The sequence below is a fragment of the Schistocerca cancellata genome, chromosome 4 (genome assembly GCF_023864275.1).
Source record: "Schistocerca cancellata isolate TAMUIC-IGC-003103 chromosome 4, iqSchCanc2.1, whole genome shotgun sequence".
Taxonomy (NCBI): Eukaryota; Metazoa; Arthropoda; class Insecta; order Orthoptera; family Acrididae; genus Schistocerca; species Schistocerca cancellata.
This window is the reverse complement of record NC_064629.1, coordinates 240618578-240637049: the sequence shown is the minus strand read 5'-3', so window position 1 is coordinate 240637049 and position 18472 is coordinate 240618578. Positions and strand designations below refer to the sequence as shown.

At 43.5% G+C, this 18472-nt stretch overlaps 1 protein-coding gene across 1 annotated transcript in view; it reads left to right on the top strand.

Annotated features, from left to right (window-relative positions):
* The window catches only part of LOC126184041 (inactive phospholipase C-like protein 2), a 749749-nt gene that overhangs the window by 367107 nt on the left and 364170 nt on the right, over positions 1-18472 (top strand). The gene's annotated exons all lie outside the window — the stretch shown is intronic.

Here is an 18472-nt window from a genome sequence, read left to right as displayed (position 1 = left end):
GAAAAGGTGGATTGGGTTGGTTGGACCTATAGCTGGTAGGATGGGTAAATGTTGGGGCGGAGTTCATGATCTGGGAGTGAGAGATGGTTGAAGTTTCGTTGGGAGAACAAATGGAGAGTGCGTAAATGGAGGGTTGGTGGGATGTGTCGGTAAAGGCGCGTCAGCATACGAGGAGTGAAAAACAGAGGGGAAACGATAGGATTATTGGAAAAAAGAGATTTCTGGGGCACATCACTGACTTTATGCCTATAATTGGGGTGGCGGCGCATGCGCTTAGGTTTCCGTTGTCGATTTTAGCTCCCGTTCTTGAATATCGCCCCACCTGAGGTGCGCGGGCGCGTGACCAACAGCCACATTTCAGGCATGCTCTCTGTCGAACTGTGGACGGACGGAGTTTTAAGTCTGTTATCAAAATAATAAAATGAATTGTCGCCGGATGTGACATTAGGCGTAAAATGTTGTCTTTCTAAATACATCAGAGAACTCAAAAATGGCTCTGAGCACTATGGGACTTAACATCTGAGGTCATCAGTCCCGTTGAACTTAGAACTACTTAAACCTAACTAACCTAAGGACATCACACACATCCATGCCCCAGGTAGGATTCGAACCTGCGACCGTAGCGGTCACGCGGTTCCAGACTAAAGCGCCTAGAACCGCACGGCCACACTGGCCGGCCATCAGAGAAATCGCCGGCTCCCAAGCTTTTAACAATCTCTTAATAACCGAATCCCAAATGGAGCTCACCGTGGCCAAGATTATCGTGGAAGAATAATACATAACTTCCTGTCAATATACAATATTCGGCTACGGCTGACTTTCTGGGTGCAAAAGCCGAATGTGCCGATCATGGTTCCACGCACCTTTCACGAACTCTGCGTGTGGTCTGACTAGTGTACGCTTTGCCACATTGACGTGGTATTCTGTAGACTCCAATCTTCCGTAAATCCAGATCATCCTTTGCCGAGCCGAGGAGATTACTTTAACGTGACGTTTCCTTAGTATTCTGTCTAAATCAGATAAAATGTTACCTACATATGGGAGGAGTGCTCTAGACTTAAACACCTATTTCTGTTCTTTAACTTGTAAATGGCCGCGTTTACTCCCAGTTAAAGCTTTCCTAATCTTATGTCAAGAATGTCCATTGTCTTTGAACACATACGGTAGATGTGCTAGGTCCTTCTGCGTGGCTGTCTCCATGAGACACGACATGTGCCCTGTGCACCGGCATATGTAGGGCGTCCGAAGCCTATAAATATAGGTCCGTTTGTATGCACTCATAATAAACAAAATTTCCTAGTCATCCACCCACTTCCAGACTGACTAAGACACCTGTAAACGGAAGACAGCCATTTTTGTTCCCTCGTAAGGTGGATATCCCCGTGGATGGAACTTAGATGGTGTAAAAATCTTGGCAGCTCATCCGTCATCCGGCCGCAAGTCCGAAATCTCATGAAATAAAGAACTCCCTGTTTCTGGTTCTCTAGTGAAGGTCTCCACGAACTCTTACGAATCCACAGTTTAAAATGAAAAGCCATCGAGTTCAAGGGTCGCGGACTTGTCTCCAAGCCCATCATCCCGTATGTACCTGATGGCACAAGGGGCGCTGATCGCTCTCATCCGATATATGGAACTCCCATACATAAGCCAGAACTATGGGCCGCTTTTAAAATAGCTCATGACTCTGAAAGTGCTCACATTTCTCAATATGACTAAAGAATTGCACCATATCTTTAAAACTGATGGTGAATTCTCATATTGCAAAAAACATTTATGGTCTGATGGAAGTACTCATATGATCCACAGTCCTCATCAATGTTAAGTGTTCACAGACGCTTTGGAGCGTCCTAATGCAATACTATTACATACTGATACCAATTACTTACAGTAGGGTGCCGTATGCTTACCATTAAGAAAGGAATGTATCCCAATATAAGAAACGCCCTGGTACAAATAGAATGTGCAAGATACTAACAGTATGTCGCTGGGAATGTCAATTTTATTTCTGAAGTATACGACACTGATTTCACGGATGGTCTGATGTACTGACAAATGAAAAATAAGACTGTGGTGTCACCGCCAGACACCACACTTGCTAGGTGGTAGCTTTTAAATCAGCCGCGGACCGCTAGTATACGACGGACCCGCGTATCGCCACTGTCAGTGATTGCAGACCGAGCGCCGCCACACGGCAGGTCTAGAGACACTTCCTAGCACTCGCCCCAGTTGTACAGATGACTTTGCTAGCGAAGCTACACTGACAAATACGCTCTCATTTGCCGAGACGATAGTTAGCATAGCCTTCAGCTACGTCAATTGCTACGACCTAGCAAGGCGCCATTAACAGTTAATATTGAGATTGCACTTATGTATCATCAAGAGCGATGTACACCAATTATGGATTAAAGTTAAGTATTCCAGCAACTACGTTCTTTCCTTACTAGACTCAACTACTTTACTGTTCCAGACCTCACGCCAGTCTGCGTGAGCTTAACGCGTGCTTTTCGGCATCCTCGCATAGTGACTTGGCTGTCTTGCCAAGTCACAACAAAGACAATACGTAAAAGATATCGCAAAGTATCCGATATGAGTTAACGTACACTAGAGACAAAACAGAACAAAATAGTTCAACCAGAAAGCGTAATAACCCACAGCTAAGTTGTTATACGCAATCAACAAAGTCTTCAAAGCAGTAACCAGGTATAATCCAAGTCCAGTAACGCAGCAGGTCTTCTCGATTAGTCATGCGATGCCCCAATGTTGTCAGACGATGTGAAGAGCAACGGCCGATGCAGGTCCCTGACACTTTCAGACCCAACAATGTGAACAAAATATTATTTAAAAAAATTTCACGAAATTAACTTTATTATCATACTAAGCAAAAAGTACAAGGGGAAATTGGCAAAAACTAAACAATCAATTAATTTCGGAGGTGCTTTCACTTCGTAGAATGATGGTAAAATTTTTCACGAAATCAACCTTTATTATCATAGTAAGCCACGAATATAAGAAAAAAAACTGGCAAAATGTAAACAATAAATTGTTTTAAGGCAGTGGTTTCATTTTGAAACCACTATAATATATAGTTTTCAAACATCCATCATTTCACAGTATACATTTGAATGCAGTTTCGCATTTTCCTAGGCAATCCCATATCTCAAAACTCCCATAAATTTATAACGTCTATTAAAAATTATAGTCCTAAATAACAAGCAATATGAGCCTAAAATTTAATAAACAGGTTGTTCGCAGATGATGCTGTAATTTACCGTCTAGTAAGGTCATCCGAAGACCAGTATCAGTTGCAAAGCGATTTAGAAAAGATTGCTGTATCGTGTGGCAGATGGCAGTTGACGCTAAATAACGAAAAGTGTGAGGTGATCCACAAGAGTTCCAAAAGAAATCAGTTGGAATTCGATTACTCGATAAATAGTACAATTCTCAAGGCTGTCAATTCAACTAAGTACCTGGGTGTTAAAATTACGAACAACTTCAGTTGGAAAGACCACATAGATAATATTGTGGGGAAGGCGAGCCAAAGGTTGCGTTTCATTGGCAGGACACTTAGAAGATGCAACAAGTCCACTAAAGAGACAGCTTACACTACACTCGTTCGTCCTCTGTTAGAATATTGCTGCGCGGTGTGGGATCCTTACCAGGTGGGATTGACGGAGGACATCGAAAGGGTGCAAAAAAGGGCAGCTCGTTTTGTATTATCACGTAATAGGGGAGAGAGTGTGGCAGATATGATACGCGAATTGGGATGGAAGTCATTAAAGCAAAGACGTTTTTCGTCGCGGCGAGATCTATTTACGAAATTTCAGTCACCAACTTTCTCTTCCGAATGCGAAAATATTTTGTTGAGCCCAACCTACATAGGTAGGAATAATCATCAAAATAAACTAAGAGAAATCAGAGCTCGAACAGAAAGGTTTAGGTGTTCGTTTTTCCCGCGCGCTGTTCGGAAGTGGAATGGTAGAGAGATAGTATGATTGTGGTTCGATGAACCCTCTGCCAAGCACTTAAATGTGAATTGCAGAGTAGTCATGTAGATGTAGATGTAGATGTATCAAATGAGCTTACTGCCGCATTGTTTCATTTCGAAAGAACCCATAAATGCAGTAGTACAAACTCAGGTTTACGTTACCATAAATTCATATATACACTCATGCTCATAAATTAAGGATAATGCTGATACATGGTGAAACAACGCTCTGGTGGGCGGTTTGCGGGTTTAAATCATCTCGGGGTATGTCCATGCGGTGCATTTGACCTGCGGTCGTCGCACGGTGGGGCTGGCAGCAGTTCACATACGCACAGGTGTGTTGGTGCATGTCGGAGTACGGTGCAGCGAGTAAGTGTGCAGACGATTTCAGACGTGCTAATGGTGATTGTGTGTTGAAAATGGCTCAAAGAACACATATTGATGACGTTATGAGGGGTAGGATACTAGGGCGACTGGAGGCTGGAGCCGGCCGCGGTGGCCAAGCGGCTCTAGGCGCTTGCGTCCGCAACCACGCGACTGCTACGGTCACAGGTTCGAATCCTGCCTCGGGCGTGGATGTGTGTGATGTCCTTAGGTTAGTTAGGTTTAAGTAGTTCTAAGTTCTAGGGGACTGATGACCTCAGATGTCAAGTCCCATAGTGCTCAGAGCCATTTGAACCATTTGCAGGCTGGACAACCACAGCAGGTCGTAGCAAGAGCCCTCCGTGTGCCACAAAGTGCAATCTCAAGTTAATGCAACGATTCCAGCAGACAGGAAACGTGTCCCGGCGCTACAGTACGGGAAGTCCACAGTGTATAACACCACAAGAAGCCCGATATCTCACCACCAGTGTCCGCAGACGGCCATGGAGTACTGCAGGTAGCCTTGTGCAGCCACTGGAACAGTTGTCTCCAGATACATAGTCTACAGACGACTGAAGAGACATGGTTTATTCGCCTGGAGACCTGCATGGTGAATTCCACTGACCCTTGGTCACAGGGGAGCCCGTAAAGCCTGGTGTCAAGAACACAGCACATGGTCATTGGAACAGTGGTCCCAGGATATGTTCACGGACGAGTTCGGGTATAGTCTGAACAGTGATTCTCGGGGGGTTTTCATCTGGCGTGAACAGGAACCAGATACCAACCCCTTAATGTCCTTGAAAGGGACCTGTATGGAGGTCGTGTTTTGATGGTGTGGGGTGGGATTATGATTGGTGCATGTACACCCCTGCATGTCTTTGACAGAGGAACTGTAACAGGTCAGGTGTATCGGGACGTCATTTTGCACCAGTACGTCCGCCTTTTCAGGGGTGCAGTGGGTCCTACCTTCTTCCTGATCGATGACAACGCACGGCCCCCACCGAGCTGCCATCGTGGAGGAGTACCTTGAAACAGAAGATATCAGTCGAATGGAGTGGCCTGCCTGTTCTCCAGACCTAAACCCCATCGAGCACGTCTGGAATGCTCTCGGTCGACGTATCGCTACACGTCTTCAAACCCCTACGACACTTTAGGAGCTCCGACAGGCACTGGTGCAAGAATGAGAGGCTATACCCCAGCAGCTGCTCGACCACCTGATCCAGAGTACGCCAACGCGTTGAGCGGCCTGTGTACGCGTGCATGGTGATCATATCGCATATTGATGTCGGGGTACATGCGCAGGAAACAGTGGCGTTTTGTAGCACATGTGTTTCGGGACGGTTTTCTCAACTTATCACCAATACCGTGGACTGTGGACCGTGGATATGTGTCCTGTGTGTTCCCTTTGTGCCTATGCTATTAGCGCCATTTTTGTGTATTGCCACGTTGTGTGGCACCACATTCTACAATTATCCGTAATTTATGAGCATGACTGTACTTACTTTCACTGTCAGTGATCTCCTCAATATGATCACTAAAAGCCGGCCGATGTGGCCGAGCGGTTCTAAGCGCCTCAGTCTGGAGCCACGCGACCGCTACGGTCCCAGGATCGAATCCTGCTTCGGGCATGGATGTGTGTGATGTTCTTAGGTTAGTTAGGTTTGAGTAGTTCTAAGTTCTAGGGAACTGATGACCTTAGATGTTAAGTCCCATAGTGCTCAGAGCCATTTGAACCACTATGGGACTTAACATCTGAGGTCATCAGTCCCCTAGAACTTAGAACTACTTAAACCTAACTAACCTAAGGCCATTTGAACCATTTGATCACTAAAAGGAAAACCAAATGTTACAGTCTCCTACAATCACTTAGCACATCTCCGCGTCGACTGGTGCTTTGAACACGATATATGACTGCTACAGTGCACTACATTCGTAGAAGTACCTCAGTGAACCACTAGATGTTTCTGTCTTGCAGCTATATCGGTAATTTCTTGCAAAAGGGACTGAAACTTCTAAATAAAATTAATAAAATGGTGTTTTGTGGCAGAAACTACTAGAATGGTGATTGTATATATTAGATGGTGGTGGTTAAAGGACGAGTCGGTGAGGGAGTGTATACGGATGGCGAAGTGGTTACGGCAACCACTGATGAGAAGTAGTAAATCGGGTTCGAGTCTCGGTCTGGCGTCAGTTTCCAGCTTTCGCCATTGCGTTACCACAATGGCCTCTGATGCTGCGAATCACGAATCCCACCCATCTCTTCCCTTTCCTTCCCCATTCTCAATTTCATAGGCCGGCCGGTGTGGCCGTGCGGTTCTAGGCGCTACAGTCTGGAGCCGAGCGGCCGCTACGATCGCAGGTTCGAATCCTGCCCCGGGCATGGATGTGTGTGATGTCCTTAGGTTAGTTAAGTTTAATTAGTTCTAAGTTCTAGGCGACTGATGACCTCAGAAGTTGAGTCGCATAGTGCTCAGAGCCATTTTCTCAGTTTCATATAAAAGAAACCATTGGTACTCAGAGGATTAGTAACTGAATCTGCTTCCGTGTTACTAAAACTACACTCCTTCCGAACAGGCCTCCGAAGGCCCAACGGTACCGACAGACCGCCTTGTCATCCTCAGCCGATTGGCGTCACTTGATGCGGATTTGTAGGGACATGTGATCATCACACCGCTCTCCCGGCCGTTGTCAGTTGTCGTGACCGGAACCGCTACTTCTCAGTCAAGCAGCTCCTGAATTGGCCTCACAAGGACCGAGTGCACCCCACTTGCCAACAACGCTCGGGAGACCCGGACGGTCACCCATCCAAGTGTTAGCCAAGCCCGACAACAGTTTACTTCGGTGATCTGCCGGGAGCCGGTGTTACACTACGGTACGGCCGTTGGCCCACGTCCGTATTACAGGTCTGCAAACTGGGCGTTTTGGTTGCTCATACCAGGTAGAGCCCACCACGCTCAGTTATCGCATGCCCGAGCACTAATGCTCGGAGCGCGAAGCCTGTAGTCGAACGACTAGCCACGGGGAGGACAAGGCGGAGGCCAGCCCGATCTTGCGCGCTCGCCGCGCTGCTGTTGTGACCGTTTTAGTATCAGCTCGTGTCCGCAGGCTGGTGTCACTCCTGACGTACGCCCACCATTTGGTTGAGCTGTACTCACTGTCAGATCTATTTGGCTACCCTGCACACGTACATTCCTAGGTGGCAGTGTCTAATCGCGACATCACTGTGATCCATAAGAGAATATAGCTTGCTTTATGCAACAACGAAAATTTGGACACAGATTGGAGCGTCACTGGAAAACGATGTAACTACCATCTTTTGTAATGATGATCAGTCTAGTAATGAAAAATCGCATTGCTGTTCTTTGTAACACCACCTGATTCAAATGTACACATTTGAACTTTACCACCTAAGAAATTAGCAATTTAAGAGGAACAAAATTGTCTCCAAATTATTCGCTGTTGGCGTAATTACAATGAATTGAATCGTTTAGAATCAGGTTTCCTCAATCCGTTCGATATAAGGATCCGTGCCACACTGAAATTTCTTTCGCTAGTCTGGTTTCAAATTGTATCGAGCGAATGGACGTGTACGGGTATGGAGACAACCTCATGAATCCATGGACCCTGCCTGTCAGCAGGGAACTGTTCAAGCTGGTGGAGGCTCTGTAATGGTGTGGGGCGTGTGCAGTTGGAATGATGTGTGACCCGTGATACGTCTATATAAGGCTCTGACAAGTGACATTTATGTAAGCATCCTGTTTGATCACCTGCATCCATTCATGTCCATTGTGCATTCCGACAGACTTAGGCAATTCCAGCAGGACAATGCAATACCCCACAAGTCCAAAATTGCTACAGAGTGGCTCCAGGAATACTCTTCTGAGTTTAAACACTTCCTCTTGCCTCCAGACTTGAACATTATTGATAATATCTGTGATGCCTTGCGACGTGCTGTTCAGAAGAGATCGCCATCCTTTCGTACACGTACAGATTTATGGGCATCCCTGCAGGATTGATGGTGTCAGTTCCCTCCAGCACTACTTCAGACATTAGTCGAGTCCATGCCACGTCGTGTTGTGGCACTTCTGCGTGCTCACGGGGTCCCTACACGACATTAGACAGGTGTACCAGTTTCTTTGGCGCTTCAGTGTAGTTACATCAGCTCACCATACCAGCAAAGAAGTTCATGACGGTGAAGACAGCTTACAAGAAGCTGATTGAAAGCAAGAACAGGAACATCATAAAAAATACCGCAATTACATGTTGCCAGTAATCTCGAAGAATATACTATGCAGCAATTCGTTACCAACGGTGAAAGCGACATGGTACCGAGCGGTCAACCGGAAAATACACACCAGCTGTAAAATTGACACCATACTCTTAGCAGACTAGCCCTTGTGCACAACGTGTATCTTAAAAGTCAGTGAAGAGCATCTGTTTGCTTGTGACAGTGTCAAATATGTCTGGAACATTATCAGGAAAAATCTGGCAGTCATCACTAGGACTTCCCCGAATTACATTACATCTGCTGACTTCTTGCATCCGGATACAATTCCGTATCCTATAATTAAAAGAAACTGCCAGGTGGCTAAGGGGCGTTACCTAAGGTCAGAAGGAACCAAGTAAGGAGTAGTCTTGGATATACAGTAAACACAGCTCACTCTAGTATCGAAGACTATAAATTATTAGAACAACTACGCTAAATTTCTAAAAGTTGCCCTCAATTCAACTTGCACCGTATTTTGGAGCACACAATTTTAGGTTCCCTCTGTGTAAGTCGATTCCGATATAAGAGCAAGTCAAGGGCACACTACCATGTCTAGTTAAGCACTGCAGTAATAACTTCGGACTGAGCACAGATTTACTTGTTTTATAGACAGAGACTTCATAGGCATATGGCCTTAGCAGTTACACTATTGAACCGGCCCAGTTCAACTGACTCTGCACTTGACAGTACTTCATCCTCCCGCCCCCCCCCCCCCCTCTCCCTGATAACATGCGTATGTGCTCTACTTAACCAAAAATGAGTCTGCAGTCAATAAAAACCCTCAAAGTGCAGTACTCCCCACCCATTGAAACAAGGCACCCAACACTATCGGATATTAATGTTTCGTTGATATAATTACGCAGTTCGCTCCTGACTGTAGGGCTACAATATGAGTGAAAGAAGTAAAATCACATACTGTTTCTATATTTCAAAAAATTTTCTTATAGCATACACTGTCAAACATTCCTTCGCAGAAAGAGGCAATTTGAAAAGCTCTCAGAGTTAACCAGTTAGCTGTAGTGCAGTGCAATGGAATGTGCGTGTGGCTAGGCCCCCCGTCGAGTAGACCGCTTGATTGGTGAAAGTCTTTCTAGGTGATGCCACTTGAACGCCTTGCCCGTCGATGAGGATGAGATGGTGATAAAGACAACGCACACTCTCCGATTTGAAAAAATCTCCGACCCGACCGTGAATGGAACCCGGAGCCCTCGCATGGCATTCTGCTGCGCTGACCAATCAGCTGTGGGGACGGTCAGTAGCAATGCAATGACTGTACAACGAGTGCTAAAAAGGTAGACTCGGGACAAAAGTGTGGCTAGAAGAGCAAACACAATCCTTCCAGTACTACAGCACGAGAACGTTGTAGGATTTTTCGTCTGGTTCTGAAGAATAGAAGTATGACAACAGCTGAAATTCGGGAAGAGGTTACAGACAGTGTCACCACGAACAATCGGGAACAGGTTACTTGAAGTTGGGTTGAGGTCTCGAGTTGATATCGATGGGCCGTTAAACCCTAATCTTGCTTTCTTCCTTCTTTCTTCACGTGGAAGTATTCCAACAAGGTAATGTAAGACCCCACACTGTAGTTGACACCACAAACGCCTTGACGAATCTACAAATCCTTAACCGATCTACTCTGCGCCCAGATGTCACCCAAAAGGCATATCTGGAGTGATTGGGAAGTGTATACATTCATACTAGCTTGCCGCCAGCAATCTTCATAAAGTGACACAGTAAGTGTTTGACATAGCAAGAAACTCCTGAAGATGAGATTCGGAAGGCATCTTCTTCCATGCGACAATGAATACAAGAGTGTCTTAAGATCCATTGGGGTCACAACTCACACTGGTATCGATGATGGCCTTCAGCTCCGAATGGAATGAAAGTTTAATTATGTAATACCCGTTATGTGATGAACATTTCCACACAGGTTCGACAAATATCGACCGTTTCAATCATGGTGAAACACTTCCCATTTTCTTCAGCGTAGTAACAACGGTGTACTTATCAGTGCAGAAGTGTGACTAGAGATTCTGCCTAGTCCCACAACAACAAGACAGTTAATTATGATTACTACATTAAATTTCACTTAGGAAAAGTACTATCAAATAAATCAGACACTGCATTACTTGGTCACTGGCCCTAAGGGCGAGAGGGACGTTTAAGCAAGAACTGGTGCCTTAGGCTTTCCCAAAAGACAGACTGGTATGACTTATCCGGGCTGTTTGCCCCACATAGGAAGGGGTTGCCCAGTGTGAAGTCTGACACACAACAAGAGGAACGCCACCAAGTCACAAACACCTGACGACACTTGGGAGAAGCACAGGCTTTCCTGTTACAAACAAGTTGCTTTGTTGTTGTATGGCTGCTTTCTTGAGAACTCAGGCATGCATACCAACACATGAAATAATTTTGTGGGGAAATTGCAGCCAGTGCTGGGAACTGGCACAACGGGCAACATACAAGAACCAGACAGGAATTTCTGCGATACACATCAGCCACTGCAAGACTGGAAAACTTCACCCTGCACAAAGACTGGGAGACATGGCTATGTAACATCGATTGCTCATTGAGTGGGATTGAAAACTGGCTCCATTCATTTCTGAGGGAGACGAGTATAAGAAATTCAAAGGAGGAGCAGCCGAGAGAATCCTTTAGGTAGGCATTCAGAGAACAATCAGACATTCAGGCAGGAGAGAGATGCAACTAGGCAGAAAATGGGTAGTGAAGAGTCGGTGACGAGGGAGTAGTCAGTGAGTTAGCAATGCAGAGTCGGAGGAATCAGAAGAGACAGAGTTTACCATTTGGAGCCATGCCAGCCCATTGTCGACTCAGTCTTCAGACTCTTGAATAAGATCCCTCCTTTCCAATATTCATTGTCGCTTTGTGACATGCTCATTTCCTGTTCCATGTTGAGCAGATTTATCTTGCTGTTTGTCACTTGGATCTTTAAGTATTCGACTGCTTCTGCCTGTTTCATCTCAGCTCCAAATATTTCGATAATACCGCTTTCGCGAGACAATTACCATAAAAAAGACGCTGGAAGCACAATCACAGGAACACTGTGCTGGCAGTCGTATGCTATCTGAAGGATTAAGGCTAGCGCTCAGCCAGTATGGAAGAACGAATGTTTTAAGTGGCCCAGGGGCGTCTTCTCAAAGGCACAGAACAAAAAAGATGAAAGCTACCAGCTGTCAACTTGCCACCACACAAACAACGAGGTGTTGACCTTGCGTCTGCAGCTAACATCTTCATGTAAAACTGACTCCAACGACAGTTGAGATAGTCCATTCCCCTCCTACTTGCCCAGTTACTAAGTCCTGTTATGCCCAGGCAAATTGGCCCCGATTTTTATATCTGTATCGATGAGATTATAATAATCGCAAAAGTTTTCCTATTTCAAATCTTCAATTAAGTTGTCTGATTTGCATATCAATTTCTTCTCAATTTATTAAATTTTGGCCCCCAACGGCGACCATTTGCATGTTAATTTCCCTTACAGTGTTATGCTGGTTCTAGACTTAACGAACAACACACTAACCTGTGGACTATTCCTACTAGAACAATACAATTAACGTATTTAAGAATAATATTTGTAAATTTCGCACATGTTGTTGCACGTACAGAAGATTTTCAAACCATTTGGAGGACAAATTCGAGTTATACCGAGATAGCTGCAAACTGAACGGAATGAAAAAGTTCTGTTTAACGTTTGCAGATCAAATTAGCAGATTCGTTTTTCAGTAATTATTTTCATTTCAGGTTCTTACAAATTTACTAGGGCTTTTCATATATTTGTCGTTAAGATATTATCTTTAATACTGGATTATTAGAGCTAAGAATAAAAAATAACACTATTAGGTAGAGAATATTTAGTGTATCGAGTGTGTTGAACGTCCTGCTTTAGACTAAAAAAGAGGACAGGTATTGCATAACACTTCAATTGGATTACAAAACAATAACTAAAATAGGATGCATATTATGCAACACAGGGTGGCGAATCAAACCTGAACCGAATCGTTGAACTGGGCTAATGAGCATGGACCTAGTAAGCTGGAAATCCTGAATGCGTCCTATCGAAAGTTGTCCAACTACGTTTAGGCGAATCTTGCTCTGATTTCCCGCTTAAGTAGATTCTTAACTGGTTAGCCACTTGAGTCTGAAAAACACAATTCACGAAATTTTCGGGGATTCACGACGATTGAAATAAATTTTATTAAAGAAGACCATTCTATACAGACACAGGTGCCAGGCCTCGAAGGAGGAATGACTTAACAGGAAAGACGCAGCAATGCAGACTGAAAAGTAGTATTGTTGTGATACTCTCACAGAGTACGTTTCTCACGTCAGGTAGCTTTCTGCTGAGAATATTGTACAGGATGAACCTGAACACACGTATTTCTTTCCCCTATTTATCTTAGTATCTATATTGCACCGAAAATAATTGCAAAATAGTACAATGTGGTGTGTGTCGTATATTGAAACGGACTTCCTCAAATCGCATGGGGACCACACAGTGCCGGCCGCTGTGGCCGAGCGATTCTAGGGGCTTCAGTCCGGAACCGCGCGACTGCTACAGTCGCAGGTTTGAATCCTGCCTCGGGCATGGATGTATGTGATGCCCTTAGGTTAGTTAGGTTTAAGTGGTTCTAAGTCTAGGGGACTGATGACCTCAGATGTTACGTCCCATTTGAACCATTTGACCACACAGCTATCAGATTTTTGTAATTTTTTGTATTTATTGTACGTGAAGTTCAGAACTCAAATATTAATCTCCCATAATGTGTCGATGTCACTCGCAAAAATTCTCGAAAATCGACTTTGAAGTTTTCCGACCACCTTTAATATGCTAAAGCACGGTCCGTTTTTCTCGATAGGCCATGTGAGACGTCCCCTTAGAAAAATTGTGAATTACTGTGCTGGTAAACTTCTACGTTATTTGAAACAGAGACAGCTGAGTAAAACTGAACGTACTCAGACATTTCTCTCTTTACTTATTCTGATCATCACTAAACTGACACTCAATATTTTTAGCGCAACGCAGTCTGACTTTCAATAATCCCTACAAAAGAATGGCCCTGACTAACAATAACCGCTACCTTTCATGAATCACTCACCTCACAAAAATCTTCGTTACTTGAACTACTGCAGTACAGCGAGCGCCAATACTGCCAGCTAAATAAAAGATTCTAACTACTGAAGGCACTTCTACTGATAGGCATAGTTAGCAAATGAAAGATTTTGATAGAGAGCAAACAATGTATTTACGTTAATAACGTTCAAAAGTGACATTCAATTAAACAAATTTCCTTTTTCTGACGGACACACGTCCAGACCGTCCGCTCAAAACTCTGGCATCTCTCTCCCCACGTCCACCACTGCTGGCGGCTGACCTCCAACTGCTCAACGCTACCCGCTGTTCACATCCAACTGCCCAACACTACACAAGTGAATATTCCAACAATGCCAACCAGCCACAGACTGCACGCAGCACAGTCGGTGAGTTTCATACAGAGCGCTGCGTGGCGTTACCAACATAAAAACCTAAACAGCCTACTTACACATGTGGCTGTGTGGTTCAAATGGCTCTAAACACTATGTGACTTAACATCTGAGTTCGTCAGTCCCCTAGACTTAGAACTACTTAAATCTAACTAACCTAAGGACATCACACAAATTCATGCCCGAGGCAGGATTCGAACCTGCGACCGTAGCAGCAGCGCTGTTCCGGACTGAAGTGCCCTGAACCGCTCGGTCACAGCGGCCGGCGGCTGTGTAGTAGAATGTTTGCCAGCCACGTAGGGTTTTTAGGTGAGGTTTGTGGCTGACTCAGATTTTTAAACAGAGGTGCATGTTCTGCTAGCAATCCTGTGAAGTTTAAAACATATAACTGCTGGGTGGGGTTTCCTTTCGGTCATTATTTGTTCGTTTTTTACGTTCAGTTGGAATACCTACGTTATTTAAATATAAATTCATCAAATATTAGCTAATCAACAGATATGTAATTGCTGTTTTTATGGAAAATGCATGTCTTATTACTAATTACATATAGCCCACAAAAATCCATTATTCATTGCAATAGAAGTTCTTAATTACTGATCTCTTATAAAAGATTGTATAATTTAAAAAAATCACGAATTATGTTCTTTCTCATTCTTCTGTATTTTAAGCTTCAGGGGAATATTCATGGAACATACAGGTTTATTTAATATTTTGACAGGCCTGGGAACGAAACCTACGCCACACAAGTGGTAGGCGAGCGTTCTACCTCACAGCCACACGACCTGTCGAGAAAAATCAACTTTGCTTTAGCGTATTAAAGACAGACGGAAAACTTCAAAGTCGATTTTCTCGAGAATTTTTTAGAGCTGCATTGACTTGTTTTTACCGATTGATATTTAATTTCTGAGCTTCACGTACCGTAGATATAAAAACTACAAAAATCCGATCGCCATGTGTCGGCTTGTCAGTCATGGTACTTGCTGCTGACGACAGTAATGCCTGCTTTACTCTTCGCTCTCGAGCTTGAATTCAGTATTGCTCGCTTCTGCTTCGGGTTTTTGTCTCTGGCAGGGTTACTTCTTAGTTAACTGTGATACACAGCGGTATGGATAGGCCTAGTAACGAAGAATTGGCCAATATGCACCTCGTGTCAGGGTTCATGAAAGCAATAAAAGAGCGGCAAAAGGAACATTATGCTTAGCCGTTGCCGCAGTGACGACAACCACATCAGTGCTTTTGTATCTGTACACAGGGGTTTCCGTGAATCAGATCCTCTTGTTTTACCGTCACTGCTTATTACATGATTTCTGACGGATGCGAACAGTCTCTGAAATTTTGTGGACGGAGATCGGGTAACGTCTGTATTTTATTATATTCTTCGAATCGCTGGTTTTCCATAGCAGTGCTACTTTAACCATATAGCACTCAAAAATTTTACTGCCATCTGTTATAATGAAAAGGGCAAAGTGTCACTATATGGAATACACCTTCAATCCAAAAAGTTCCGAGAGTAATTTTATTTCTGACATGTAAGCGGCTTCAGCGTATTAACTACGGTGCCAGTGTGAAGTAACAGCCGCAAGAAAAATCTACATCTACATAAAATTCCGCAAGCCACCTTACAGTGCGTGGCGAAGAGTATCCTGTACCACTACTTGTCATTTCCCCTCCTCTTCCACTCGCAAATAGAGTGGAGGAGGAACGACTTTCCGTACGCCTCCGTATGAGCCCTAATTTCTCGTATCTTATCTTCGTGTACATTACGTGCGATGTATGTTGGCGGCAGTAGAATCGTTCAGGAGTCAGCTTCAAATGCCGGTTGTCTAAATTATCTCAATAGGCAAAGGTCCCGAGTTCGAGTCTCGGTCGGGCACAGTTTTAATCTGCCAGGAAGTTTTTATCTCAATAGTGTTTCTCGAAAAGAACGTCGCCTTCCCTCCAGGAGTCCCATTTGAGTTCCCGAAGCATCTCCGTAACTCTTACGTGATGTTCGAACCTACCGGTAACAAATCTAGCAGTCCGCCTCTGAATTACATCGATGTCTTCCTTCAATTCTACCTCGTGCGCATCCCAAACACTCGAGCAGCATTCAAGAATAGGTCGCACCAGCGCCTTATATGCGATCTCCTTCATAGATGACTCGCACTTTCCTAAAATATGCATTCGACCAGTCACTTGTGTGGAGGCAGTGTTAAGTAGTGGACGTGCGACACTAATGTGTTAACACCGTTGCGTCACAAATCGCAATGGAGCAACATCTCTAAATGAAGAGTTCAAGACACTCTTTAGAATTTTTTGAAGAAGGTAAAAGTGCTTACAAAGCTTTTCCCCCCACACTGTGAATCCCAGATAACAAGCGACAACGCGTTTTCACTTGATCGAAATGCAAAATTCTGATAATCCTTTTCTGGGAAAAAAATTATCACGGGTGACGAAACTTGCTATTATCGATACGAACCAATCACAAAACGACAAAGTGCAGAAATTCTTGCGAAGCATCAATGCTTTGACGACATAACCTGTAACATTACCGGGTAATATGCCAATAATGTTACCCCTGTGAAAGGATTTTTTTTTAATTTGTGACCGTGGCGGCATAGAATGGTAAGGTATCTGACTAATTTTGTTTCCTTGAAGGTTTCTATGCAAGAAAAGCAGTATCAAGGTAATCGGGAATCGAAACAAGATTCTATGAGTAATCTATTAAACTGTAATTACGTGAAAAGAAACGGTCGCCAGCCTCATTAGGCAAAGTTGTACCCAGTACTAGCATGGTTCATAAAGAAAGTTAACTATTGGGGCTGACTTTACTTAATCTCATAAGATACAAAACTGTAGCACAATTTAGGAATGAATCTACCAGTGATCTGACTTGAACTACACAGGAGGAGTATTAATGCGTTTAGGCAACAACTGGCTTCCTATCTGTATGTTACAGTAGGAAGATGATGATTATAGGTAAACGATTACTAATGGTGGAGCACTACTGACATGGACAAGAGGTTCCTTGGTCAGTTTAATTGTAGGACATTACTACTGTTGAAATAGTTATGAAGTAATAGTATCTTTTTTACTGATTATTATTTGCATTTTCAAGGGACATTCACTTCCTTATATTTAGCTCAAGTGGAATATGTGACACACGGATCTAGCATAGTTTGAATATTTATAGCTAGCTGCTTACTCTTACTGTTATTGTAATATATTTAAATTTATCGCTAGATTCAGATCGCGGTTGAACCCTTCAGTCACGACACATATGGGAAACACTAACTACATAATACACGAAACTGTAAGCACTATTATTTCAATAAGAAAAATCTTTGAACCGAATGCTTTTAACTGTCCATTTAAGAAAACTACGTGGAGTATTTCAAAACTTATGCTCACTAAATAAGTATGTACTTAACAGCTCCACAAAGCTTATTAACTTCTGTTAAAGACGATAATTGCTTTTCAGTTCGGTAAAACAGGATACTTGGATTCATCATAGCACTTGCGATAGGGCCCTGTCTAGGTAAATGACTAAGGATAAAATACGGTGGCTCAACACAAAGTTTACACACAAAATTATTATTGGAAACGAAACCATGTAACTTGTCCTTGCATTTATACAGTACTCAACTGATAATTTGAGCTGAAGGTGGTGGCAGCATCGATTTCCTGTGCTATTCAAAAGAGGGCGGCAAAAGTGTCCATGGCTCTTCTGAGTAACAAGCTCTGAAAATTCCCTTCTTAGCGTCAGATTTTCGTAGTACAGAACTAACCAAATTATGCCGTGAATAATAAGCCGAACTATTTCCGCATCCGAGGCTATAATACATAATCTTGCTGTACTTCTTGCTTCTTTCAATTCACAAGATGCTCACTCTTCACCTGCTAACCACCGACTGACTCATGACACATAGTAACGTTGAATTTCGACCGCCAGATCCACCTGTTCTATTCCCGCCTAGTTAGTACCGTTGCGAAGGGACTTCCCTCCAAGTATTACATGATTGGAAACCTAATTCCCCTATGCGTGAAGCAGTATTAAAATTAAAGTTTTGATCGTCACATTCTTTTACAGAATGATGATTTTGAAATTACATCCATAGATTAATGTCAATTACGTGAATTATCAGAAACAATAAATAAAACATTTACATGTGCGTTACATGAAAGAGCATGATTATACAGAAGTCACATTAAATAAAGACACAAACAAAGAAGTTAGATAAAATCATTATTGGTAATGTAGGTAATAGTGTTACAAAGAGATATTCAATCCATTGTGGTTCGCGTGTTGAACAACATCCCAAAGAAGGAATTTGACAGTTTTTCATGGTTTTATAAACGTTCTGCACGTTTCAGTC